Source organism: Canis lupus, chromosome X (assembly GCF_011100685.1).
Source record: "Canis lupus familiaris isolate Mischka breed German Shepherd chromosome X, alternate assembly UU_Cfam_GSD_1.0, whole genome shotgun sequence".
Lineage (NCBI taxonomy): Eukaryota > Metazoa > Chordata > Mammalia > Carnivora > Canidae > Canis > Canis lupus.
This window is the reverse complement of record NC_049260.1, coordinates 34847381-34872510: the sequence shown is the minus strand read 5'-3', so window position 1 is coordinate 34872510 and position 25130 is coordinate 34847381. Positions and strand designations below refer to the sequence as shown.

Below are 25130 nucleotides of genomic sequence, written 5' to 3'. Positions count from 1 at the left end.
CACAGTGTCAAAAGCACTTTGTTAAAAGGGCACGACCCCTCCACTTAACCGGGATCAACGCCCAGCCTCTCCTCCTCTAGAAAACACAGTGATTTGATAATTAGAAAACAAAACAGAGTAAAAAAGCAGCCCTTCCTCAAATCCGTGCGGGAATGCACAAGAAAAAGGGAATCCAAAAGCAACTTAATATTGTGAACCTCTTTTTCTTTTTCATCGCTTCAAAGTAAGTTTCTGAAGTGATGGGAGAAGCTTTGGGATGTTGCAAGAAAAATCTCGGTCAAAAACGGGGGCGGAGGGTTAAATAGAAAGAAAAAAGACCCTCGAATTGGCTCAAACCACATTGTGAGGAGGAGAAACCGGGATGAAGAATAGATAAAAATTCAAAGTAGCTTTCAGGCTCCTTCAGTTAGTCTGAAGAGCAGATGCCATAGACAGCCACTCCACCCCGCAGGACCCCGGAAGTAGGCCCTGACTCTGCCTGGGTCATCTAAGTACGAGGTGACATTGGAGTTCAGGGCGAGGACAGTGACGACTGGTAATAATATGCTTAAAATGAACATCAGAAGAAAGACCTAGGCCTGCCTCCGCATCCTGAAGGCCCAGAGCTGCCCAAACTGTGTGGGAGGGGGCGCCCCGTGACCTCTGTACCCACAGATGGACTCACACAGCGTGACCAGCCCCAGGTGGCACCCAGGCACGCTGGGGAGAGAGGCCCTGGGCGTGCATTCACCCAGCCTAGCAGATTGTAGGCGGGGCGCGGGGGCGGGGGGGTATGCTCTGGCTGGACCGCCCATCGACCTTCCTCTCCCCTCCCTGGCCCTGAGGCCTCTGGACAGGGTCAACTCGCCTCCACCCCACTGCCCCTTCTGCTGCACCCTCCCCTCCCTGGCACCCAGCCTGAATCCCGAGGCCTCCTCCGCCCGGGAGTCCCATTCCTCCCCCTCGTGATTCATTTAGCAGCGGTGCAGAAAGCCTGTTTACCTCTGCAGCCCAGGGCTACTCGATCTGCTTTAAAAGCCCTAACGCCAGCGCCGACCAGTAGGGGGGGATTGTCCTATAGATTATTTCTCCTCCTGGGTTGGGTTTTTTTTTTTTTTTTTTTAACGAGAAGGCTTGGTTGCAGAGGGGGTGGGGTGGCGTGTTGCTGCTGTTTTTTAAAACACCGTATTTGAAAGAGAAACAAAAGCCACACAAAAGCCGTTTAGGAGGTACCAAGGCTGTTTTTACATATAAAAAGTGCAGCGAATACCAAGGGGCCCCCAGCAGTGATAAACTAAATGGTTGGCCGATTCTGCCAATTAGCAGTTAATCTGTTATCTGCGATCTGCAAACAAGTTTTGAGGCTCGAAGGACACCGAATTCCTGTTCCCGTCAACAGGATCCTAAGCACTCCGATCTGTTGGGCACCTCTGATGCTCTGGGTTTCTCTGAATCCAGCTGCCACAAACACGTTTCCCGGGTTGGAGGACAGACTTGAGCCACGGAAAATTCACTTCGGCAGCCGAGGAACCCCCGCCTGCATCGCCCCTCGGCCTGAGCTTGTCCCACCCCGATTTCTCCAAATTGGTCACCCCACCCCTCATTTCGCCCACCTCCTAATTGTGCACGTAGTAGGCCTCCGACCAACGTGGAATGAATGTCAGAACCTAAAATGAGGCTCTTGGCCTGGAGGGCAGCCGGCTGCGCGGCCTCACCTTAGGAACCCCACTCTGGTGCCCAGAGCCCCCAGGTTGCTGCAGCCCGTGCGCAGCTTCAACCTGCGCGGGCCGGGCGGGCGGGGGAGGCCGGGAGGCACGAAGCGCCTGGAGCCTGCACGATGATAAATATTGCGCAGACAGCCCATAAATAATTTGCATTATGTTCAGCTGACAACGCAGGGCGATTAATTTTAATAGCTACATATTTGCCTGGGCTGCTGCTTTCGTAGGCCCGGTAATGAAAGGCGAGAGGCCGCCCTGGCTCCGTGCTCGCGGTCTCAGAAGACAGCCAGGAGGTGCGGGAGGGCCGGACGCGGCGTCTCCTCCACGCAGCCCCCGGGGAAGCCCTAGCCCCAGGGCCCGCCCTCCCTGCCGTGTAGGGATGGGGTGCGCGCGCCGCCGGAGCACCCCGGGGCCCGAGCAACAGGAGCCACCATAATGACACTGCACATTTGCTTGTATGAGGAGAGCCACTTGTGGACCAGAGACCCTCCCCGAGGCGATGCGCCCCACCCGGCCCAAGTCCGAAGTGAACTCCGGAGGGGATTTCGCGTTCCAGTCTGGTGGAGGTGGGGGGGTTGCTGGTGTTAGGCGCCGCCAATTCGCCGGTGGGCCCCAGCGCGGCGGAGACTTTTCTGCCCTCCGGACCAGGACAAGGGACAGAACAAAGCCCAGCTGCCCATGCGTCCTCTCCGCGCGCGTCCTGAGCCCTGCCGTCCCGCGCCCCGCGAGAGGACCCCCTAAAATGCTTCCCTAGCTCCTCCATTAAAAGGACCGCTTTCATAAAGGAGGGAAGAAAGGGTTCGGTGGAGCTCTTAAAAAGGGGGGGTGGGCGGGGAGGGGAGCGCTGGGAGGAAGGACACAGCGCAGCGGCCGCCGCGGTCCCGTGGTGGCCGGGTGCGCGCGTGTGCGTGTCTGTGTGTGCGTTCCGATGACAAAGCCCCGCCGCCGCCAGCAAGCTCCTGGCAGCCTGAGCACTGGTGGGGGAGGGGAAGGGGAGGAGGAGAGCCAGCGCTCGCGTAGGTAGCGGGGAATCGAAGCTTCCCCCAGAGAAAGAGTTCATTCATGAGCTGGCGGAGGCCTCCTGGCCGTGCCAGGTGGAGCCTCCCGAAGCCAACACCTGTGTATTTCCCTTTTTGGAAAGGGGGGGGGGAGCGCATCGATCATTACCATATTTTAATTGCCTTTCGCAAAGGTCATCTCTAATTACGGGTTGCGAGGAGGGTTGGCCAGAGGTCTGCAGCCCTTTATTATCTTTGTGTGCGCGCGCGTGTGTGCGTCTCGCCACTGAGACAATGCACCCAGCTCTTCTCGAAATGCCAATCCGAGGGTGTCCGTGCGCGCCTGCGAAGCGGTCACGACGTGCTGAATCCACGCAGACAGACCAGGCTGCGTGCACAATAAAAGCCGAGCAGGCGGCGAAGGGCCGCGCAGACCCACGGGTTTTCTTTTTAGAAACGGTGGTGCGAAGAGACTTGACAATAATAACACGCAGCAGGATTAAATCAGGGCGGGAATAAGAAAATGCATTTTCGTTTCTAGAACCGCGGACTGCGTTTAACCCATCCGGTCCCCCAAGAGTTTTTGTACCCACGTGGAGTCCCGCGCAGGGACAGGTGCTGGGCAGTGAGCAGCCCGGGACTGCCTGATGACGTCCTGGGACGGCCGCGTTATTTTAATATCAAACTCTTCCTTTAATTCAGCATGTTGTCAGTTACAGGGACGCGGAATCCTTAACGATGTCTGTTTGATGGGAAATGATCATCTGCGAGTCGAAAAGGAGAAAGAAAACGTTGAGGGGTTTTCAACTTTGGAAAGTCTTCATTTCCTTAGTTTTCGTCGCTTGCGCAAATCCTTGAGGCAGAAGTCTATTTTAACTTCATCAGAGGGAGAGGAGCAGTCCAGGAAGGTTGTTGGACAGTCAGGGGCTCTTGGGAGGGTATTTTGGAGATGAAGTGCAGGTGATCAGTAAAGAGCTACGTGGTCAGGAGTGGGCAGCAGCCACTCTGAACTTGACTTTCTCAAGGGATCCTGGCACCTCTGAGCCGCCGTGCTGTTTTGGGGACTCATGCCTGGCAGAGCCAGGGGCTCCCGTGAGGAGCCTTGGAGAGTTGGGGGCTTTTGTACTGGCTCTGCTTCCTGCCTGCCACCCCCCCACACCTGGCCTCCTGGCCTCACCAGCAGCCAGCTCTGCCCGGAGGAAGGCAGAGCCAGATGACTGGTCCAACCCCCGAGAGACTGCCTGGCTTTCTCCTCCCCTGTAATCAAAACCAGATGCACTTAAGCGCCTTTCATCAGAGGAAGCCCAAAGCCCTTTAACAGGCTTCAATAAAAGCCTTACTAGGGCCTACCAGCCTGCTCCGTGTCTGGACCCCTGTGCCCATTTTCCAGCTGAGGAAGCCTAGGGCTGTGGTCAGGGGCTAGCTCCTTCTCTGAGACCCCAGAAGCCAAAGGCAACTACTCAACCACTGTGGCCCCTCCAAGGCAAGTAGGGTACCAGGATCCCTGCCAGGTGTGTGGGTGCAGACCCCGTGGACAGAAGACAGACATGGGAGGGAAGCCAGCAGCCAATGCCTAAGGTAGAAAAGAAGAATGGCCTATGAGAAGGAACCAAAGGAGCTAAGAAAGTAGAGGTGGACTGGACAGGCAGTGATGCTCAGAATAGTCAGAAGGGCTCCATGGTACTCGGACCATCTCCCATTTGGCCCTCTTGTGCCACTGTATTGTGGGGTTTCTGTCTCCCCCACTAGACTACAAACCCTCCAAGGACAGAGACTGTCTCGTTTATCTTCTTGATCAAGCCCACCTCAGGGCCTGGCACAAAATACATGCTCAAAATGTTTGGGAGATTGGAGTGCCTGGCTGGCTCAGTCCGTAAAGCATGTCATGTGACTCTTGATTTCAAGGTAGTGAGGTCTACCCCACGTTGTTGAACAGAGAATTTATTTAAAAAAAAATATTTGGGAGATCACAGGTGTGGTGGACATCTCTGGAACAAGACATATCTGGGCTTAAGATGGGAGCCTCTGTGCACCCCCCTCCCCTGCAGTAGTTGTATAACTTATCTGAACTTCAGTTTCCTTATCTGTGAAATGGGTATGAGAATGCCTACATCACAAGATTGGGGAAAGATTAGATGAAGTGATTGCATGTAAAACACCAGAAAGATGGGTAGCCCTGGTGGCTCACTGGTTTAGCGCCGCCTTCAGCCCAGGGCATGTTCCTGGAGACTGGGATCAAGTCCCACGTCGGGCTCCCTGCATGGAGCCTGCTTCTCCCTCTGCCTCTCTCTCTCTCTCTCTCTCTCTCTCTCTCTCTGTGTGTCTCTCATAAGTGAATAAATAAAATCTTTAAAAAATACAAATAAAAACACCAGGAAGATAATAATAAGAGCTTAATAAATATTGTTGAAGGAGTGACAGAAGGTTTGGGCTGATGTTATTTGGAGTATAGGAAGGAAAGTTCGTGCCAGGCCCTAGCTGGGCACAGATCTCACTGGCCTGGGATTTCGGTCAGAAGAGAAAATTGGTTCTAAAATGTGTGTTCCAGTAGCCCTGTAAATGGGAGCCGTGGGATCTCACTGTCCAGAGGGGACAGGCAGCCCCACCAGGAGCTCTGGGAGCCTCGCCAGCCTTCATCTCAGGCTCTGGGGAAGGTGGGAAGGGGCAGGTCCCAGGCCTTTGGGCTCTCTCCTCTGCAGGGCTGACTTGTGCCTGAGCCCTGGCCGCACTCTGCCGGTCAGGCCTCCTGGGATGAGTGACTGGCAGATAATCCCAGTTGGTGCTGGCTTTCTGTGGTCGGGGAACCGTCCCTTCCGCCTGACCTCTGCTCCTGTTTCATGGCTGTATTTTATCTTCGACAAGTTCATCCTCTGGCCTTTGGCAGGGCAGGGAGGGGGTGTTGCCTGCTTCTCTTTGCTGCTTGTCTTATTCTGGCCTGTTCAGCAGCGACCCACCTCTCACTCCCCACCCCACCCCACCGCACACACAATTTGGCAATTTCACCTCGTGGGCTCTTTCCTCTTGCTCCCTGACTGCCTTGCTTGTTGGGGGTGAGTGGTTACCACTCGGGCTCCCCACATTCCCCTCCTCAGTCTTCTGCATGCTAGATTGTTGCAGCCCCTCCCCAGGACTCATCGTCTGAGCTCAGCACTTCCCCAGGAGGGCCAGGTATGAATAAGGGTCTGTGAAGGAGGACAGAGGGTAGGACAGGCCAAAGGGCACTGCTGGGTGATTCTGTGGGCATATGGCCCAGCCAGTGTGACTCTGAGTATTGTGAATGAAAATACACGTGTCTGGAGGGTGATACCGGTGGAGTAGTTGGAGACAGGGAACGAAAGACATGGAGTTTGTGGGGGAAGAAACTGATGCTGACACTCCTTCTGTATTTCCATCCTTCCCCATCCCAGAAGGGAGAGCCTTCTTCGGGGAGAGGCAAGAAGAATGTGGAGAGAGAAGCGAATAGATGGGAGAGCAAAGCTAGCCAGGTGGAAATGCTTGGTCCAGGTCTCCTGCCCAGCTATCTGGCTGCCTTGTGCAGCCACTGTAGGACAGGAGGGGACAACAGATAGGGTTCTTTCAACCAGGTCCATTAGGGAAGTGTGAGATCAGATTTGAGGAGGAGAAGGACACTGTCCTAAAGGGATTCCCTAAAGAACAAGAGATCAGTTATGTCATCAAAGGTGGAGGATTTGGGCCGTGATCAAGTGTCCTATCCTCCACACTTCTGTTTTTAATCCAGCTCACCTTCTTCCACGGATTTAACAACATGTTTTAAAACTGATGACTACTTACTATCACAAAAATAAGGGTCAGAATGTGTCAGCTGCAGGGAAGCTCACTCAGAGGCAACTGAATTCGCTTGTGGGTTCTGTGGGTCCAGAATTCGGTGGAAATACAACAGCTGGGAGCTAGAATCGTCTGGGGGCGGCTTCACCCACATGTCTGGCTGCTGCCTGGGACCTCAGTTCTGTCCCGCAGCACAAACACGGGGCTGTCCTTGTGGCCTGGGCTTCCAGATGATGTGGTGGCTTCGGGAATGTAGGCCTTGGAGTCCCACAGCCACAGCTCAGAGCTCCAAACCCAGGCCTGCCCCCAGACGGGAAGAAAGCTGCATCACCTAGTCTGCCCCATCCTCAAAAGTCATGTGGTATCATTCCTACTGTATTTTACCAGTTACAGGGAGTCACAAACCCACAGTAGAGGGAAGAGGACTTAGACCCTACCTCTCATCGGCAGGAGTGTCAGAGAACTTGTGGCCATAGTGTGTGGGGGCATGCCAGGCACTCTTGAGAGCTAAGCTTAATTAGCAGTGGCGGCTCCAAACAGAATAGTCTACATTGTAATAGGAACTGGTAATCTCAAGAGGCCGCATAAATTATACAGGGAGGTGGGTAAGAGCGCCTGGGTGGCGCAGTTGGTTGAGCTTTGGACTCTTGGTTTAGGCTCAGGTCGGATCTCAGGGTTGTGAGATCAAGCGCCTGCCTTGGGCTCCACGCTCAGGGGTGGTGTCTGCTTGAGTTTCTCTCACTACCTCTTCCTCTGCCCCTCCCCCCTGCTCTCTCTCTCTCTCTCTCTCTCAAAATAAATAAATAAATATTTTAAAAAATTATACAGAGGCTGGGGGAGGCAGAATTAAAGTTAGGCCAGGATAGAAGAAGCAGATCCATAAAGCAAATACGGATTTTATGAAAAATGGACAGTATCAGGACAGCTCTGTGAGCTTGGGAAGCGTGGGAAGGACGGAGGAGAATTTTGTGTTGGGATCTGAAGCAGCACTGAAAGGGAAAGCGGTAGGGGACAGGACTCAGCTGCTCCCCATCCTTCGCCCTCCATCTTTGGGGGATCTGTGGCCGCCCTTCATTGCTTCAGACAACAGCACTTGTACTATTTGCCTACCAATCGCTTTTTGTTTTTTCCAACATACGGGTATCTCCGTGTTGGTACAAAGCTGGAGATGTAGTCAATGCATTTCCTAAAGTGAGTGTGGAAAAAATAATACATTAGTCTCATAATAAATAACTCTAATACTTAATGTTTGCCCCCTACCCTCAGGTGTGGTTTTAAATATCCAGCACAGAGAGCGTTGGGGCTGCGTACATCTCTAGGGCCCCAGGTTCTCATTATCTTTGTCTCTAACCCCTGAATGGAGAGTTTGACTTCTAATTTCATGCTAGGGGTTTCACAGGCAACATAATTGTATTTGCCTCTGCCTTTGATCTGCTACTTGATCCGCTGTTTCATTGTGGCTCAACTAGGAGACAGAGATGGAAACGTGGTGGAAAAACATGATTTTGTTTTGCTTTGGAATTGGCAGTTTTTCTTTTCTCTGGCTCCCCTAACGCGACACACCTTCCCTAAATCTGAAATCTAATCATTTTCCCGTTTTTGAAAATCCAAAAGGCATGTGCACCCTCTGGCCTGCTTTCCTTTTTGCTCACAAAGATTTAATTTTCAGCAAGGCTTTGGGGGCAGGATGCTCATGTTTTAGATCTCAATGAAAACTAAGTCCCCAGGGTTAGTGGAAAACTCCTGGGTGAACTTTGACCCACTTGCCCCTTTCCTGACCTCACCTCCACTTGCCTTGCTGTACCTGGCCTACTCGGGGCCTCCCTGCAGGTGATTTCGTTCTGTTTGTGGGGCTGGCTACTTCTCTTTCGGAAGCCAAAGAAACCCAGGTACTGCAGGAACCTTGTAGGTCAGAACCAAGCAACAGTCAGGGTGACCCCTGAAATAAGCTGGCTTCTCAGGCTGGGTCACCACATTGGTTTGTGCATTCTGTGCATTGCACAAAGGTCTCCAGCCAAGACAGGGAGGGCTGGAATTCAGGCCCAGGGCACCTTTCTCCCATTCTTACAAAATCACTGAGTAGGTTAGTGGCAGTTCTCTTCTCAGGGCAGAGGAGAAACAGATTCTCTCTCTGATCAAGAAGAAAAGAGATGGTGACACAGGGCAGAGCAGGGGTCAAAAGGGCATCTTGGGAGCAGAGTGGGCCTGCCTAAGGCTGCAGACCAAGCCAGCGTTGACCCAGCAGGTTGGAGCAGTAGGCCATTTACTCACTCTTTGCTTTGTCAGCTCTCATCTGAAGTCTACTGTTCCTAAATTACTGGGTTCCTTCTAGGCTTTATTTGGAGTATATATATAAAAAAAAAAAAAAAAAAGACAGGGTGTCACTCTATCTATGTATCTTGTTTAGCAAGCAAGGTGGCATTGGGAATGGGGGTACCATGTTTTCTTTGGTTTCAAATGTGAAGACTTTAAGGGATGCTGCTAACTGCAGGCCCTTACGGACTGGGTGTAGGCATTTGAGCATAAGACCCTAACAGGTAGTGCAACGGAGTTTAACATCTTAACAAGTTACCTGTGAAGGAAAATGCATGCTAATGTGTAATGGATGAAGATAACTTACATTTAAAAGCAGAAGATGCCAGGGATTTCCTGGGTGGCTCAGCAGTTTAGCGCCTGCCTTTGGCCCAGCACATCATCCTAGAGTCCTGCATAAAGCCTGCTTCTCTCTCTGCCTGGGTCTCTGCCTCTCTCTCTCTCTCATGAATAAATAAATAAAATCGTAAAATAAAATAAAATTTTAAAAAATAAAAATAAGAGCAGAAGATGCCTGGCTGGCTCCATAGTAGAGTAGACCACTCTTGATCTTGGGGTCATGAGTCCGAGCCCCATGTTGGGCCTAGAGATTACTTTCAGAAATACAGAGGTAAAAACAAAAATATATAAAATAAATAAAAGTGGAAGATCAGGGTGTGTCTGGCTGTTTCAGTCGGTAGAGCATGCATCTCTTGATCTTGGGGTCGTGAGTTCAAGCCCCACATTGGGCATAGAGCCTACTTAAAAAAAAAAAGTGGACAATCATCCAGATAAAGCAATTCCTAATCAAAATTAAATAAGTCCAGAGTGGAATTTTTCTGGTGTTAGCAATAGGCTGGTAGGGAAAGCCTTTAGAAGCCTTCTAAATTAGCCCTGTAGAGCGTACTCCTGTTCATTTCTGTACTGGACAGTATTGGTATTCGGAATGCCATTAACACTCGGAAAGGTATTGAGAAAGGCAAATTTAGAGGACTCGCTCTTCCCCTTTAACCAGGAATGTATAGCCTGGAAGCCCCAAATCCATTCACTTCCCTCCCCATTTTTCCCACACTTCCGATAATTTGAATTGGGCATATTGAAGGATGGTTTTGAAGGACTACATCCTTGTGACTGAGAGTTTGCAGAGATTTTTCTAAGATTGTGGGTGGGGTCGTGCCCGGGTGGCTCATTCGGTTAAGCCTCCCACTCTTGATTTCAGGTCATGATCTCAGGGTCCTAAGACTGAAGCCTGCAGGGGCTGCGACTCAGTGAGGAATCTGATGGAGAGTCTCTCTCCCTCTCTGTCTCCTCCTTCCCCTGCTCACACTTTCTCTTAATGAATAAAGAAAATCTTAAAAAAAGAAAAAAAGAATGGGTGTGTGTTTCTTTAAATTTTAAAGTTTTATTTGAGTGAGAGAGAGCCTGCACATGAGTTGGGGTGTGGAGTTGGTGAGGGGCAAAGGGAGAGAGATTCTCAAGCAGACTCCCTGCTGAGCACAGAGACCAACCAGGGGCTTGATCTCACCCCAAAGATCATGACTCTAGCTGAAACCAAATGTCGGATACCCAACTACCACACCACACAGGTGCTCAGAATGTGTGTTTTTAATTTTTTAAAAATTGGAGTTGTTGGGCAGCCGGGGTGGCTCAGCGGTTTAGCGCCGCCTTCAGCCCAGGGCATGATCCTGGAGACCCGGGATTGAGTCCCACGTCAGGCTCCCTGCATGGAGCCTGCTTCTCCCTCTGCCTGTGTCTCTGCCTGTCTCTCTCTCTCTCTCTGTGTGTCTTTCATGAATAAATAAATAAAATCTTTAAAAAAAAATTGGAGTTGTCTCCAAAGGAATATTTGCCCAAAGTTTATGAGGCCAAATAGTATGCAAAGTCTTGGTACAAAAAAGCAGACCCCTCCCTTGTTCTGCCTGTTTCTTCTGGTAGATACCATCATATTTCTTTTTTTTTTTTTTTAAGTTTGTTTATTTATTTGAGAGTGAGGGCCGGTGTGGGCACAAGCAGGGGGAGGGGCAGAGGGAGAGGTAGAAGCAGAACCCCAGCTAAGCAGGGAGCCCAATGGTAGGGGGAGGGGGCTCAATCCCAGAACCCCAGGATCATGACCTGAGCCACCCAGGGGCCCCTACCATCATATTTCTAAGTAATATGTAGGTGTGGCCTTCTCTTAAATACTCCGTGGTAACTATCATCTGTTGACCTCCTAGTATGGGACAGGAGGATTTTAGTTCTCTGCATCGTACTTCCCCTCTCCCACTCTTACAGTAGAGCTATATAATTTCTTATGAAATTCATATCCACTGTTTACTTCGTGACCACATATATATTGTATATTGCTGAGGCAAATGAGCTTCAGTGATCACATTTCCTTTCTTGAACATTCCCCCCCCCCCCGGGGTTAATAATTGCCTCAGTTTTTAATTTGCTTAATTTTCTTTGACCTATGACTAACTTTCCCACACTCCCCAACCTCTGTACAAATCATCTTGGGACAGTTTTCTGCACGTTCACATCCTGGAGACCATCTGCAAATAAATAGGCCGATCTATTTTGTTTTGTGTGTTTTCTTTTTAATTCCCATTATCTTTAGGTCTGAAAGCTTTCTGGAAGTTTCTAATCCCCAATTTAGCTTTATTTTTAAAAACTTTTCTTTGTATGAAGTGTGGTGGGAGTTTTACCAATTTCAAACGAGGGCATTGTGTCTTGTTAGAAAATTGCATCTCTACCACCCAGCTAATGTCAAGAGCTGAGAGATGAATCCGAAGTTTCTGATTCTTGGTATTTTGCTTAGTTTAAATAAACTTTCACCATTTTTCCTAAACATCAACCTTTCAGAAGTGATGACTGTTATTCCCTGGAACCCTGGAACTAGCCAGTGTTAGTAAATTTCTATCCTTTCCGCTCCTCCCCTCTCAGAACGGATTCTACATTTTTAGAAAGTAAAGGTCATTTTAAAAATAATTAATTGGCCCTTCCCCAGGCCATTTACTGCAGGATTCGTGCCCTTTGTTTACATTCATTTCACGTCGCCTTTTATTTGTGTTTAGTTAGTCATTTACAAGTCTGTCTTCCCACCTAGACTGTAAATCATTTGAGGACCAGGGGTGCCTTTTTACAAAATTCACTTTTGTACTTTTGGATTCCCCTAGGACCTAACAGTGCCTTGCCCTTAGCAAGCTCTCCATAAACGCATGTCAAAAAAGTGGACAAATAGAGTGGCAGTCTTCTCCAATCAAGATCCCCTTAAAGAGAGGGAACTTTCCAATCTTCTCTTGCCCCGAAAGCGACTGCGAAATCTGTCGAACAGCGGGAACTGCGCTGCAGGCCTCGCTCCCCGGCCCCACTGCCCACGCCCGCTGCCCCGACCCCCGGGAGCTGCCACCGCACGCTGCAGTCGGGAACAGCAGCCCAAGTTCGGCGGCAGAGGTGACAAGGTGTTGACCGTTGCAGGACTCCGGGAACGAGAGGTCGTTGCTTGGGATTAAAATCCACTCTGGCGGTGCGGCGAGGGGCGACTCCAGACCGCGCTCCAAGCAGGAGCGGCCGCCCGGGGCCAGGGGTCAGCCGTGCCCTGCGGCGCGGAGGGGGCCCGCGAGGGGGCGGGCGCGGCGGCGTCCCGCGCGCCCCCCGCCGCCCCCGCCCCGGCTGCCGGGGAACGCCCGCGCGCCCGCCTCGGCCCGGCCTGCGGCTCCGCAGTCCCACCGCCGGGGGCAGCGCCGCCCGCGCCGCCCGGGCTAAGATGGCGGCCGACGAGCATCCGCGCGGGCCCCGGGCGCCCGGGGTGGCGGGGGAGGCAGGCAGCGCCCCCCGCGGGAGCCGGCGCGGGTGGCTGTGTCTCCCGGGGGACCGCTCCTCCTCGACCCGCAGGGACCCCCGAGGACCCAGTCCTGCGACTTCCCCAGACAGGCACCCTGCCAGGCGCTCTACCTGGACGGGCCCTAAAGGGACATTTTATCAACCAACTCTCCCAGACTCGGGTTCCGAAGGGGTAGGGCCAGGCCTTGGCTGAAATAAGGACTGTGAGGGTGGCAGCCGGAGTACGCACGGTGGACGAAGGGCCAGCGGGTACCACTGGGTGCGGGCCTCACCCTCACCCCCGAGCCTTTTCCTCTCGCCTCGGCAGCTCGGCCAGTAAGCCCCGGAACACCTTTGGTGCACAGTTACGCAATGCCAGTGACCACAGGGAGGGGGTCATGCCCGGCGAAGACACAGGGCCCAGGGCTCTTGAAATCAGAATTCTCTTGGAAAATCTGGCACATCCGGTTGTGAAATCCGTAATATTACCTAGTAAAGGCTATAGGACGTGGGCCGCTGGTCACATTGGCTCTGACATCGGTATGCGCACAGTGTAGGCTGCCTTCTTCCTAGGACACTCCAAAACCTGAGGTCCAATTTACCAGAAATGGCATTGATGAATGCGGTGCATTCTGAGTGATCTTGCCTCCGGCTCAGGTTGGGAGGTCAGAAGCCGCCTCTCCCCGCCCCGGGAGGGAGCAGCTGATGCAGGTAGAATCACAATGGTAGGAACAGAGATGTACCTGGAAAAGCTGGCCATTGTCCTCTGTAAACTTCCAGGCCGGCACCTCCCATGAGTTCAAGCTTCCATCCAAAGTTTGCCTGTGGTTTATCGGCTGAGTGTGAGAGGCTGAATCTGAACTTGTTTTGTTTTGGTGAAATAAACTTGTTCTGCATAAGGTTTGCACAGGCTTGTTACTCTTATGGAGAACACTTCCTCCACCCACCTAAGCAACAGCTACACCAGCCTTTCCAGCCTTCTGCAGCCCCTCTTTTAATTACCTCTCTCTTGCCCCAGTTTGGGCAGCTCCCAGTGCTTTGTTCATGGGCAGCAATAAACCCAAGATTGGACCTAACCTTCCGTCTAGTGGACCTGGAGCCTCGAGGGCTGTCCTGGCTCTCCCCAACTGATGAGGTCCAAGGACGCCGCTGGTTGTGTTGATGCGTTGTCTCCCCTCTGTGCACTTGTTGGTATTCAGACACAATGCTTTACCAAAAAATAAATCATATGCAAGAAAAAGTTCAAAGCGGCCCTTTGAAGCCAGGCCTCCAGGAGCTGGGAGTCAATACTGCCAGGGAGCCATCCCTTTGCTTTGGAAACCGCAGCCAGCGCCAACGGGTTACCGCTGACCACGTGCCCACAGAATTCCTCTGGTAACACCAGCTCCGATGGCCAGGGCGCACTCACCTCCAGCCCTGTCCAGCCCCATGCCCCTCCTGGGAGGCGCAGTAACCATAAAAGGCACGACAGGCGGCCCACCGAGCAGGTTTGGTGACGACTCCCAGGAGACCGCCGCCTGGAGCGGCAGGCCCCATCTGCAGTGCAGCTGAACGAGTTAAGCTGCCCCAAGTGTGAGCGGCCTGGGGTGGGGCCTGGATGAGAAAGAACCAGCGGCAGCGCCCGGCAGCCTGGGTCTCAGGATCCCGCAGTTACAGAACTGGGTGAACCTGACTCTTCTTTCGAACGGCTGTGTGAGAGGCCTGGAAGACCCCCCGTGAGGGGTTGGGGAGGTGGCCTCAGAGCCCAGTGTGAAGCTGTGAAGCTGCGCTGGGGACCTTGGCGTCTCAGGGGGGTCGCGCCCTAGAGGTCTCCCTTGGCATCTAAGGCGCTTCTGCGCCCTACCAGCAGTGAGGAAGTGCAGCATCCCACCCTCGGGCTCCTGCGGCCCAGATGAGCCCACTGAGCCGGCAGGCAAAGGAGGCACTGCTCTCGGTACAGCTCCACGTGCGCTGAGGTTACTCGCCATCTCCGGGCCAGTCAGGACCTCGCGGTGCCACCCCTGCCCTCTGCCATCCATCACCTGCCAGAACCTAGGCTGCGGGCACCAGGGCCCTGGAACCGCCAGACTCAGCCCGATGCGACCCCGCCTCAGCCTCACAAAGGCCGCATGCGGCTGGGGCAGACGAGGAACGGCCACGACTCTCAGATCTTTAATTACGCCCCTACCCTTCCCCCCACCCCATCGTCGGCTTCCAGCCCTTTAATCAATTTCACGATATTAAATATTAATTTCCCGCCAGCCAGGCTTTCTCGGAGGAGGGGGAAGGGACCGGCAGGGCAGTTCCGAGGACGGGATGGCTTTGTAGGGTGTGACCCAGGTGGTAGGGCACCGAGGATGCAAGGGCTCCTTAAGTGACCTGCGCCAGGAACTCGGTCTGCGCTTTGCGGCGGGGGAACTTGGAGAGTTCTGCAGGCCTCGGAGAGGGGCGGCTAGGTGCGCCGGCAATCCCAATGCGCTGGGCGACCGCTTCCTGCTCCGCAGCCCCCCCCCCCCGCCCCCAGCCCCAAGTCAGCCTCACGCGGGCCCGCGGCGCGCAGCGATGATGGATCGCGCCTGGCGGGGGTGATTTGGTGTTGATCGCACATTATCACTGGCAGGTTGGACTGGTTGCTGATGGACGACTTCTAGCGGCGGCAGCAGCAGCGTCTTCAGACACGGTGCGGGGACTCGCTTGCTCTGCGAGGGTCTCTCTTTCCCCTGCCCCCACAACCGTCCCTCGCCCACTTGCCGGCGTCAGGAGGACTTGAGAGTCCGAGCGGGGTCCTGCCGCACCCAAGGCCGCCGGCCCTCGTCCGGGTCCTGGTGTGGGCCGCAGGCCGGGCGAGGAGGGGAGCCAGGACGCCTCTCCCGCTTCCTCCCATTCCTCCTTCCCTTGCCGCCTGCCCACCCACTCCCCATTCTTTCCTGCTTCCCCATCGAAATCGGGAGGGCCTGGGTCACCCGCCGGTTGGTTTCCCAACGCGGGTGCAGGCCGCGGGGGGGGGAGACACCCCCCCCCCGCCCTGCGGCCTCCGCCCCTCGCTCTCGGGGCTCGCTGCACCGCGACGCTGCGGTGCGCCCCTCCTCGCCTCTTTTTCTAAAGTGCCTGCAGATACAAAAGCGGTTTCGTAATGCCTTCCGTCTGCGAGAGCCGGAGGACCTTGGCTGACCTTTCGGAAACTGATTGCAACTGCCTGTTAACAGCCCGTACTGACCGCACCGAGCAGAGCGGAGGACAATCATTTAAGTGACAGACGGCGAGGTGGCCTCGGCTCAGTCGAGCGGCCTGGTTAAGCCCGCCCCACCCCTCCCCCCCAAGTGCCCCCCCCAAGCCCCGGGCGCACTGCGGGCTGTGGCGGGCGCCCGGGCGGGCGGGGAGGGCGCGCCGCGCGCGCGCGGTGTGTGTGTGTGTGTGTGTGTGTGTGCGCGCGCGCGCGCGCCCGCCCGCCCGCGATCACCGGTTGACGGGTTAACCCTTCGCCGAGCTGCCGGCCCCTTTGAGGCCGGACGCTGTCGGCTTAATCTGCCATCTGCAAAAGAGGAATAAAAGGGCCGCCTCCGCCGACTTTCCCTAATGGATAAACTGTCTCCCCTCAGCGTGACCGGGGCTGCGTCCCCGCTGCTGCCGGGGAAAGATCCCGACCCTCAGCTCTTCCGGCACGTCCCTGGGTCCCCTCCCTGCGCCCCCTCCCTTCCCCGCACAGAAAGACGCCAAGACAGGAACAGCACAGGGACAGCGCGAGGGGTCCAAAGGCTCCGAGAGACTCGCGGTGCAGTGGACGTGGGTGTTCCCGGTGTTTTCTGTTTTGGAAACTGGAGAAAGGTGGGGACGGGGGGTGGGCCCGCACTGGGAAGGCGAGGTGGGGGAGGGGAAGCTGGTGACAGGGCACCTCGGGCTGCGCTCGCTCCCTCTCTCGGGAGAGATCGCCAGCTGCTCTCCAACAGGCAGCGCCCTGAAATCTATTTAAAGAGAGGGAAAGGGGAGGAGAACAAAGGGGGAGGAGGGGGGCGGTGAGCGGAGCCTGGGCGAGAGCGAGCGAGCAGGGAGGATCCGCCGCTCCGCGGGCACATCAAGCGCTCACATCTGTACACTCCGCGATCGATGGGGAGAATGGATAATATTTGTCAGCTGCAGACCTTTCTCTTCCCGGTTCCCGGGGAGGGGAGGGGGCGAGGGAGGGGGAGGGGCGGGGAGACCAGGCGAGAGAGGCCGCCTCAAGGACAGCGCGCTTCCCGCTGCAGCCACACGGAAACCTAGAGCCATGAAAGCCCGGGGATTTTTCTCTTATTATCATTATTAATTATTTTTTATTATTCCACAGCAGCCAGCGAACGCTCGGCGGCGCCCCTCCCCCGCTCGCCTGCCGGCTCCCTTTGTTGATTCTCAGCTGCGAGCGCGGCGGGCCCGAGCCGCCGCCGCCGCCGCCGCCCGCCGCCGCCGCCGAGCACGATCTGCTCTTGCGCCCTCGGTCGCAGCTGCGGCCCAGGAAGCCGGGGCTGCGTCCCCGCCCCCCACCCCCCACGGCGCGGCAGCCCCCGCAACCCCCCCCCCGCCGCCCGCCACGAGGCCAGCCCAGCCTCTTCGCCGCTTCTCGCTGCGGCTCCGCGTCCCCAACGCCGAGCAGAGGCGCTGGCTGCTGCCGCCCCGAGCCTCCGGCTGCGCGGGGGCCTTCGCCACCCCTCACCCCCCGGCGGCTGCACTCTGATGCCGCCGTCCCCACACATGTTCTTCATTTCGCACACTCGCGGCGTGCTTCCTCTCGGCTCCTCTCCTCGGGGCTTTTCGGAGCGAGGAGGGAGGTTTAGAGGAAGTTAGAAACCCAGAGAGCCCAGGGGAAAGGGGGAAAACCCTCGCTCTCAGTCTGAGCTTCCCAGGCGGAGGGGAGCGCCCCGCGGGGTGGGGGGCAGGGCCTGGTTGCCCTCCCCTTCCTTAGATGCGGGAAGGTGAAGTGAAGGGTGGTGGCCGGAGGACAGGGAGCTGGAGAGTGAGTGAGCTCCAGGTTTGCTTTGGCTCGTCCCCCTGCACGACGCTACCGGCCGGGGCAGAACTGACCCACCCCCTCGGAGCGGCACAGAGGGCCTGGGAGCCGATCGGATTAGCGGTCATCAAATGACACCAAAGACACCTCAGACTGTCCCCCACCTTCCGCGAGGGAGTTCCCCGGTCCTTCACCCCCTCCCTCCTCCAAGGTGTAAAGCCTGAAGCTGACGCCCCACAGGCCCGGGGTCCCGGCCCACTCTGGGGTGTGTGTGTATGTGTGTGTGTGTGTGCAGAAAGTTCTAGTCGGAGGTTTACTTGTGGCTTCGCGCACCCACCCCCACCCCCGCTGTCCTGCGATTCCGGGCCAGCCTGCGGCGGCGTCCCCGACTGCTCCGCGGTCCTGGGCAGGGCAGGAAACTGGCACGGCCGCCGGCTGGGCCGGCGCCACTTGGCCGGGCCGGCTGCTCGCTGGAACTCGCGCGGCACCTTCGCGCCGAGTCGGGTTCCCGGGTCTCCCGCCCAGTCACCCTGAGCGGCTCCCCCCGCCCCCCCCCCCCCGTTCTTTCCGTCGTCCTCTCTCCGGAGTCTCCCAGTCTCCGCCCGCCCTCTCAGCTTTTCCCCTCCTCGGTCTGTCTCGGGAGCCCCGTAGCGCAGTCAACCGCCCTTCCCGAGATTCAAAAAGAAGTTTTGTGTTTCCCCGGGGGCAGCAGCCTAATGCTTCCCTTGTTTTCCGGAACAAAGCAGACATTCAGTGGGGAGGGGGCAGGCGCTGACTCCTTCCCCTCCCCGCAGCACCCCGCACCCCTGCAGGTTCAGAACGCTCGCTCCCGGGCCGGGCGGCCCGGGGATGGGGTGGGGGCCCTCTGTCCCCAGGCCCCTCTACAAAAGCCGCGCCCCCCGCGGGCCAGTTCCCCTAGCCTCCGCCCGGAGCCAGAGAGAAGGCGACATGGTGTTTGGGTGAGGTTCCCAGCCCGGGCTGGGAGGGCGCGCACGCAGCTGTTTACAGTGTGCCTGTGCTGCTGGAACTCACCCACCGCCGCCTGACAGCGTGGGGCACCCGCGCGCTGCCAGCTCAGAGGAGGCGCGCAGCGGCGAGCCCTCGGGCACTCGGCCGGAGGCCTCCGCAGCCCTGGGGCCAGGGCGCGCTGGGAAGCTCGAGGTCTCCAAGCGCGCGAGCCTCGTCTAGCCCGCAGACCGCCCCCTCCTCCCCAACAATGGCCTGGATCGGGTAGTATATCAAAGGGACTGGGGGAAGAGCTCGCGAGGGGCGCTCAGGGCAGTCCTTGCGCTGGGGTTCTTAGCAGCCCTTTCCCTCCCAGGGGTGAGCCCTCCGGCCAGAGTGGGCAAAGCTCTCCACTCTAGCGACTCGAAGATGCCTCTCGCTGCAGATAGCGCCCCGCGGCCCCACCCTGCCCGGCGGACTTCCCCTCACCCCGCCCCCGGGGGGACCGCAGCACTAGCAGTGCCCACGCGAGCCGGGCCTTGTCCGCGCATTGCTGCCTTAGATCCCGCTCCAGCTCTTCCCCTCTCCCGGGCCTGTGGCCGGCCCCCGGCGCCTCCAGCGCGTCCTGAAACTTGATCCCGTGTCGGAAGGACAGTGTGTAAACACCAGGCGCGCTCCGAGAGCCCGCGGGAGGGGCCGGGCGAGGGCCGCCCGGGCAGCGCCGAGGCCCCGCGCCCTCGCCCGCCTGCTCGCCCCGGGCACGATCGACGGGGCCGCTGCCTCGCTCTCTGCCTTCCCAGTTGGCTCAGCTAATTGGAACCGCAGCCGCCGCCGCCGCGGCGGCAGCCTCTTGTTGAATTTTCTAGATCGCAACCGTTCAGTCGTGGCTGCCTCCGGCTCCCCTCCCCCTCCCACAGCTGTTATCTCGGCGGCAACTTGTTGTTGGTGGGGACGCCCCTCCGCTGACCCTGGCCTCAGACTCTGTGTTGACCCCAGCAGTTCGGGGGTGTTTTTCTGTGGGGCGTGGGGAGGGAGGTAGAGTCTTATCGAAGAGTGAGACTTTGCGCCAGAATCTGAGACTCGTTTTGGTGGGGTCGAATACTATCCAGGGGATCCTCTGGGCAGAGAGCCATCGTCCTCGCAGTCTTGCACCAGGAGTGGTGACAGTACCTGAGGGGCTTCAGGAGCAACTCCAGTAGTAACTACAGTCCATTCCAGAAAGATGTTACAGAAGGCTGGGGGTGTTGGGAGGAGGAAACTACCTGCTGCCTTCTGCCCTGCCCCCAGTCCCTCTCAGGCTTTGGAACTTGCCGCAGCAGAGCTCTCCTATCCAGCGCCTAGCCCACCTGAATGGGCTGGGGCCACCTTCCTGCTTAGTTTGAAGTACCAAGTGGGTCCAGGAGGCACTTGTCAGCCTCAGTGGGTTCTAGAGGTGCACCTTCCCCAAGCTGGGTCAGCTCTAAACTTGTGCCAGCAGGCCTTCCTGGGCCTTGGGTCCCTCCAGCTGAGCCTCCCTTCTCCCTTGGCCTGCCATCATATACCCTATCCACAGGTCCCTGCTTGGTACAAGCTATGGAGTCTGCAGACTGTCCGCTCTGCATGGGTCTAGAGGAGGCCCAGAGCCTGACCTGATGGCCAAGGGAGAAAGAAGTGAGGCAGTTGGATAGTACTAAGAGACTCAAGGAAACACTGTTCATGATACTGGAGAGTTGCCCTATATCCAACATCCGCCTTAGAACGAATTTTCCTCAGAGTATGAGTTTTTCCTAGTGGATTTCACAGACTCAGGGCCTAGGCTGTAAAAGTGGCTGCACCCCCAGCCCAGAAACGCCTAAATACACACCCGCAAACTCCCAGGGGGCTGGGTCTGCAAACCACCACCCAGGGGATCAGTAGCAGCCAGAGAGCCTCAGCTTTTCCTGTGACTCTTCTGAGAAAGGCACCGGTTGCCCTCCCCTTTGATGATTATCTGGCAACTGTTAGGGAACAAAGAGGCAGGGCCATTGGCTCATTTTCCAACACCTTTTTCCTTCCCTTCTAACTTTTACCCAAACCCCCTCTTTGGAGGTTTTCCTGAGGTGTCCTCTCTATTCACAGAGCAAGGTTTCCAACTCAGTCCATATTGATTTGAGCTATGATAAAAAGGGGAATCTGTAAAATTAATATGAGAACTTGGTGTCTAGGATGGTGCTTCAGTAGGTCAAGTTCACCTAGTTCTTTGGCATCTAAAAGCCTCCAGGCCCTTCCAATCAGATAATCAAAGTGTATTTTCCCACTGCTAGTTTCTCTTCTCTTTCTATAGTGGAAAAAAAAAAAAAGATTCTCCTCAAAGATGTTTATTCTTCTTCCCTTGTATCCTATCAGTCTGGAGAACTTTGTTTCTGTGTAGGGTAAAGTATATTCCTGTGTTTTGATAAAGAAAAGAGTAATTTGTGTTCTTCTTCGGGCCTGAAAAGATAATTATGTGTCCTGGGAGCTCGCTCTTCTCCTGGCTGTGTAATAGACAATCTGGATTCTCGTTCTGGAGCAGGAGTGCTTTGGTATCCCAGCTTTCTCCTCGTCATCCCACCCAGCCATTACCAGGTCCTTGGGTGGGCCACGTGGAAAGAGGATTTCTGTCCTGAAGGCTGGTAGTGCCCCAGCAGACCTTGCTACTCTTGAGTCTGGTAGTAGGCATTCACGTTTCTTTTGCTGTGCAAAGAATATTCTGAGCCATTGGAATTCCTTTTCCATCTCCCTGAAAGCTTATGCCAAGAGCTCTCCATGGGGCCTATGGTGATGGATGTCATGAGGCCAGGGGAAGGAGCCCTCATGGTGGGAAGAGTTGAGTACTTGCTTGCAGGACTCAGACCTGACCCGCACCAAAATGCAAACAGCAACCCCCCCCCAAAAAAAATGCAAAGAGCAGCTCCATCCACCTGGTAGATGGCCCAGAAACAAATGCTACCCCTCCCCACCCACCCCCAACTCATAGAGCCTGGGGACAAACCATTCCTTCGGCCTCCCTTTAGCTCCACTTACTTGGGTACAGTTAAGCATACCAGGAAGCTGAGCGGCATCCACTGCTCCTCACTTCCCCTGGCGCTGGGCTCGGCTTGGCTGAACTCGCCGTTCCTGTCTTTTTAGAGGAGCTGGTTGTGTTCCTGAAGCGGGATTGCACTGCGCTGCCTCCCCAGGGGTCCTCAGCTATTGATTTTTAATATCCGTATTCAATATTGTGTATTAAATATTGAATCCATGCACGAGAGGATGTGATGCAAATCACCAGCCGTGCCTGAGACTTTAATAGTTGTTTTATTGCCCGGAAACCACAGTTGGACGCAAGGCATCCTGCAGCCGAGGCTGGGGGCGGGGATGACAGGCAGAGAGGAGAGCAGAGCAGAGGAGCGGAGCCAGGCCTCCCAAAGATAGGAGATCTCAGGAGTAGCCACTGCTGAAGGCACAGCCAGGCACACTGACAGCTCACCCCTGGGCAGGTGGGCTGGGGGCCAACTCTCAGGCCGCTACCGAAAGAGTGGCCAGATCTGTGAGACCTGGGGAGAGGAAGAGGTGTGGGGCTGTGTCCTTCCTTCCTGGACTTCCCTGCCTGCCTGGACTGTGCATTCCTGGCCGGCCATCCCCCTTCCCCTCCACACGGATCTTCCCCCAGACACACACACACACACACACACACACACACACACGCACAGAGCTGTTGAACAGGAAAGTGAACTTGGGGGCAGGAAACTCAGGCCTTGGGCTTCCTCTACCACTCTTAGCTCTATGACCTTGATACAGACTCTCTTAACCTCTCTGGGCCCGTTTCCCTCCTTTGCCAATGGGGGTAATGCTATCTGCTTTACCTCCCTCACAGCCCGGCAGTGAGGCTGGTGCAAATGATATAATATTCAGGGAAAAGGCTTTTGTAGACTCAGGCCCCATCATCGGCAGGCTGAGGGATTAGTGTTGGCTTTCCCTTTATACTCCTCCTCTCCCGCACGCTGTGTCTCCCGGTTGGCTTCCTTCTCTCCTGCATGAGCCCCCTCCTCCATTATGGGTTACTCCCCTCCTCTCCCTTGGCCACCTCCACTTGGTCTCCGTCCGTGGCTTCTGGCTCAGCATGGCTCTGGGCTCAGACTAGACAGTCAGGTTTCGAGGATGCCCAGCGGGAGACAGGAAGGACGAGAACGACTCTGTGTGTGTGTGTGTGTGTGTGTGTGTGTGTGTGTGTGTGTGTTGTGGGGGTGGGTGTAGCTAGTGTGTACAAGGCCAAAAGCCGAGGGAGTGTGCCAGTGTGCCGGGCTCCATTCGAGGGAGGACAGGCGTGCTCAGCCGCAGCTGCCCCAGGACTGCGAAGCTGGGGTTGGCGAGACTGGGGGGAAGCAGTGGGTTGGGGCTGCTGCTGGCCCAGTGGGGGGGGGGGGGGCTGGTGGGCTCACTGTGCAGGCAGTGGGAAGGAGTGGCAGAGAACCTGAGCCTGGGGACCTCTTTGCCACATTGCACTGTTCCTCATGGCAGGTTTCCCGCTTGTTGGGAAGTCAGGGAGTGGGCTTTGCCATAAAAGCCTTAAGATCGGGAAGCCCAAATGTTCCTTCAGTGGAGGGTGGCGGCCCTCCAGAACCGTCCAAGTCAGGCAAACAGTTGCCAGAGGCCCCTAGGGCAGAGACGCAAGTTCTCCAAGGGCCCTGAGAAAGTGTCGAACCCCTCTAACCCATACCTTTGTCTGGGGCTCGGGGAACGGCAGAGACAGGACGGGTCCCTATTAGTTAAGACCACCCCGGAGCCGAGGAAGGCCCAGGCTGACTCGCTAAGGCGGCTCAACAGTAGTTCGGCAGTAGGCCCCGTCAGGAGTCCAGGTAGCTGTCCCCTGGGAGCGAACTGGGGTATGCCAGGACCAGCCTGGCTGCGCACGCCTCCGCGTCGGGGCTCCGGCGTCTGCTGCTGCCAGTGTTTCCGGGTCTGCGGCTGAGCCTCCCCGGCTCTCTCCTCCCGCTTTGTCTGGCTGCCAGCGCTTCGCCTGCCCTCGCCAGTCTCCTGGGTCGGCCGGTCGCGCTCTGCCTCTCCGAATGCATCTTGGCATTTACGCTGCCTTGCTCTTGCAAGCGCGCGTGTGGCCCCCTTCCCGAGATCCGGGCTCAGCTCGGGCCCTTCCCTCGGGCTAGTTGGCACCGCCTTAGGATCGCTGGGAGTGTCCACCCCTTGCACCCCCTCCCCTGGCCCAGGCCGGCGTGTCTGGGTGTCTGCGACCTTCGTAACTGAAACAGCCGGAGACTCTGGTTTAGCTCCACCAGAGCAAACCCAAGAGGGTCGGAGTATCCCTCACGGCGTTCCCTGATGCTCCCGGCCCTAGGCAGCAACTGAAGGGGGCTTTTATGAGACCTACTTTTCGCAGTGAAGGGGGAACTCTTCAGTGGCCGACCTGGCACCTCTGCGCGTTCTCCGAACTCTCGAGACTGTAAGCCCTTAAGAACTTGACTACGGGGTTCTGCCTTTGACCCGAAAGTTGGCCAGAGTGTGGGTCCGGGCAGGGCTGCCCGGAGTTCGGGTACATGTGTGCAGATCGCAGGGACTCTCGGTTAACGCTACAAAGGGGGGGAGGGGGCACTGGCCTCGGGCGCTTGGCAGGGGGCGGGGGAGGGGAGGCAGCCAGGGGCCTGAGAACACCCTAGGCCTCGGGACAGGTGAAGACACCCTTTCGGGCCCGCCCCCTCCCCCTGGGCCCGCACTCGGCCGGCCTTTGAGGCGGAAACAGCGACCAACTCCTTGAAAGTAAACTTGCCGCGAGGGGAGCGAAGGAGGGAGGGGGCTGGCGGGGGGGTCTGCGTCGGGAAGGCTTGTGTCAAGTTTCAGCCCCTAATGACACTCGGTGGCAAGGTGCCAAGGCCCTGGGAACGGCGGCAGGGGGAAGGGCAGCCGGGGTCGGGTGAGAGTGGCCGCGCCGGGTGGCCGGAGCCGCGAACCCCGAGGCGCACCGCGCGCTTTCAGGCTGGAGGAGGCCGGGGGGCGGGGGCGGCGGGCGGGGAGGGGGCGCTCCGAGAGCCGCCTGAGCGGAGAGGAGCGCAGGCATCTTCCGCAATCCATTCATGCACTGAAGCGCGTGCAGAGCTGCTGATCGCTGCCATTGTTACTCGCGGGCGGTGTGGGAGCCGAGCCTCCACTCTGGCGAGAGATAAATGGCCTCTGACAGCCCCTCCTCGCCAAGAGAGCTCCTCGGATTTCACCGCGCGGCGGCTCTCAGGTCTGTGCCTCGCTCGCTTCCCGGTGAGAACCTTTAAATCAGCCTCTCGGCCCTCCCTCCGCCCCGACGCTGCCCCCCGCCTGCTCAGGCCCCAGCAGGGCCCCGGGCACGCTGCGCGCCGTCTCTGGCCTCCTCCCCATCTGGGGGGAGGACGAGATGGGGAGCTCCGGGAGGACCCGGGCCGCGGGGGAGGCGGCTGGCGCCCCCCGCCCTGGGTCCGCACCTCCCCCGGAGCGGAGCCCCGCGCCCCGCCTCCGCGCCCACAAGATGGATCAGGCTACCGTGCGGAGAGCGGGCTGTAAATATTTAAAAAGTCTCTCGCGCGCCGGCGGTAATGGCTTTCGCAGTCGGAATGTGTGCTAGGAGAAGAGAGGAAGGGCGATGTGTGTACAGTGTTGCGAGGTGGGGGAATCGTTCCTATGCCTTCCCCA

General features: G+C 56.8%; 1 protein-coding gene across 2 annotated transcripts in view; it reads left to right on the top strand.

Annotated features, from left to right (window-relative positions):
• Positions 1-25130, top strand: part of BCOR (BCL6 corepressor) — a 114181-nt gene that overhangs the window by 6260 nt on the left and 82791 nt on the right. The window contains exon 1 of one of the 2 annotated variants that reach the window (XM_038587183.1): positions 24589-24699. The exons of the other annotated variant lie outside the window; for it this stretch is intronic. The gene's annotated coding sequence lies outside the window, so the exon portion shown is untranslated. Of the gene's footprint in view, positions 1-24588; positions 24700-25130 lie in introns of those variants that run through there. 2 annotated transcript variants of the gene reach the window in all.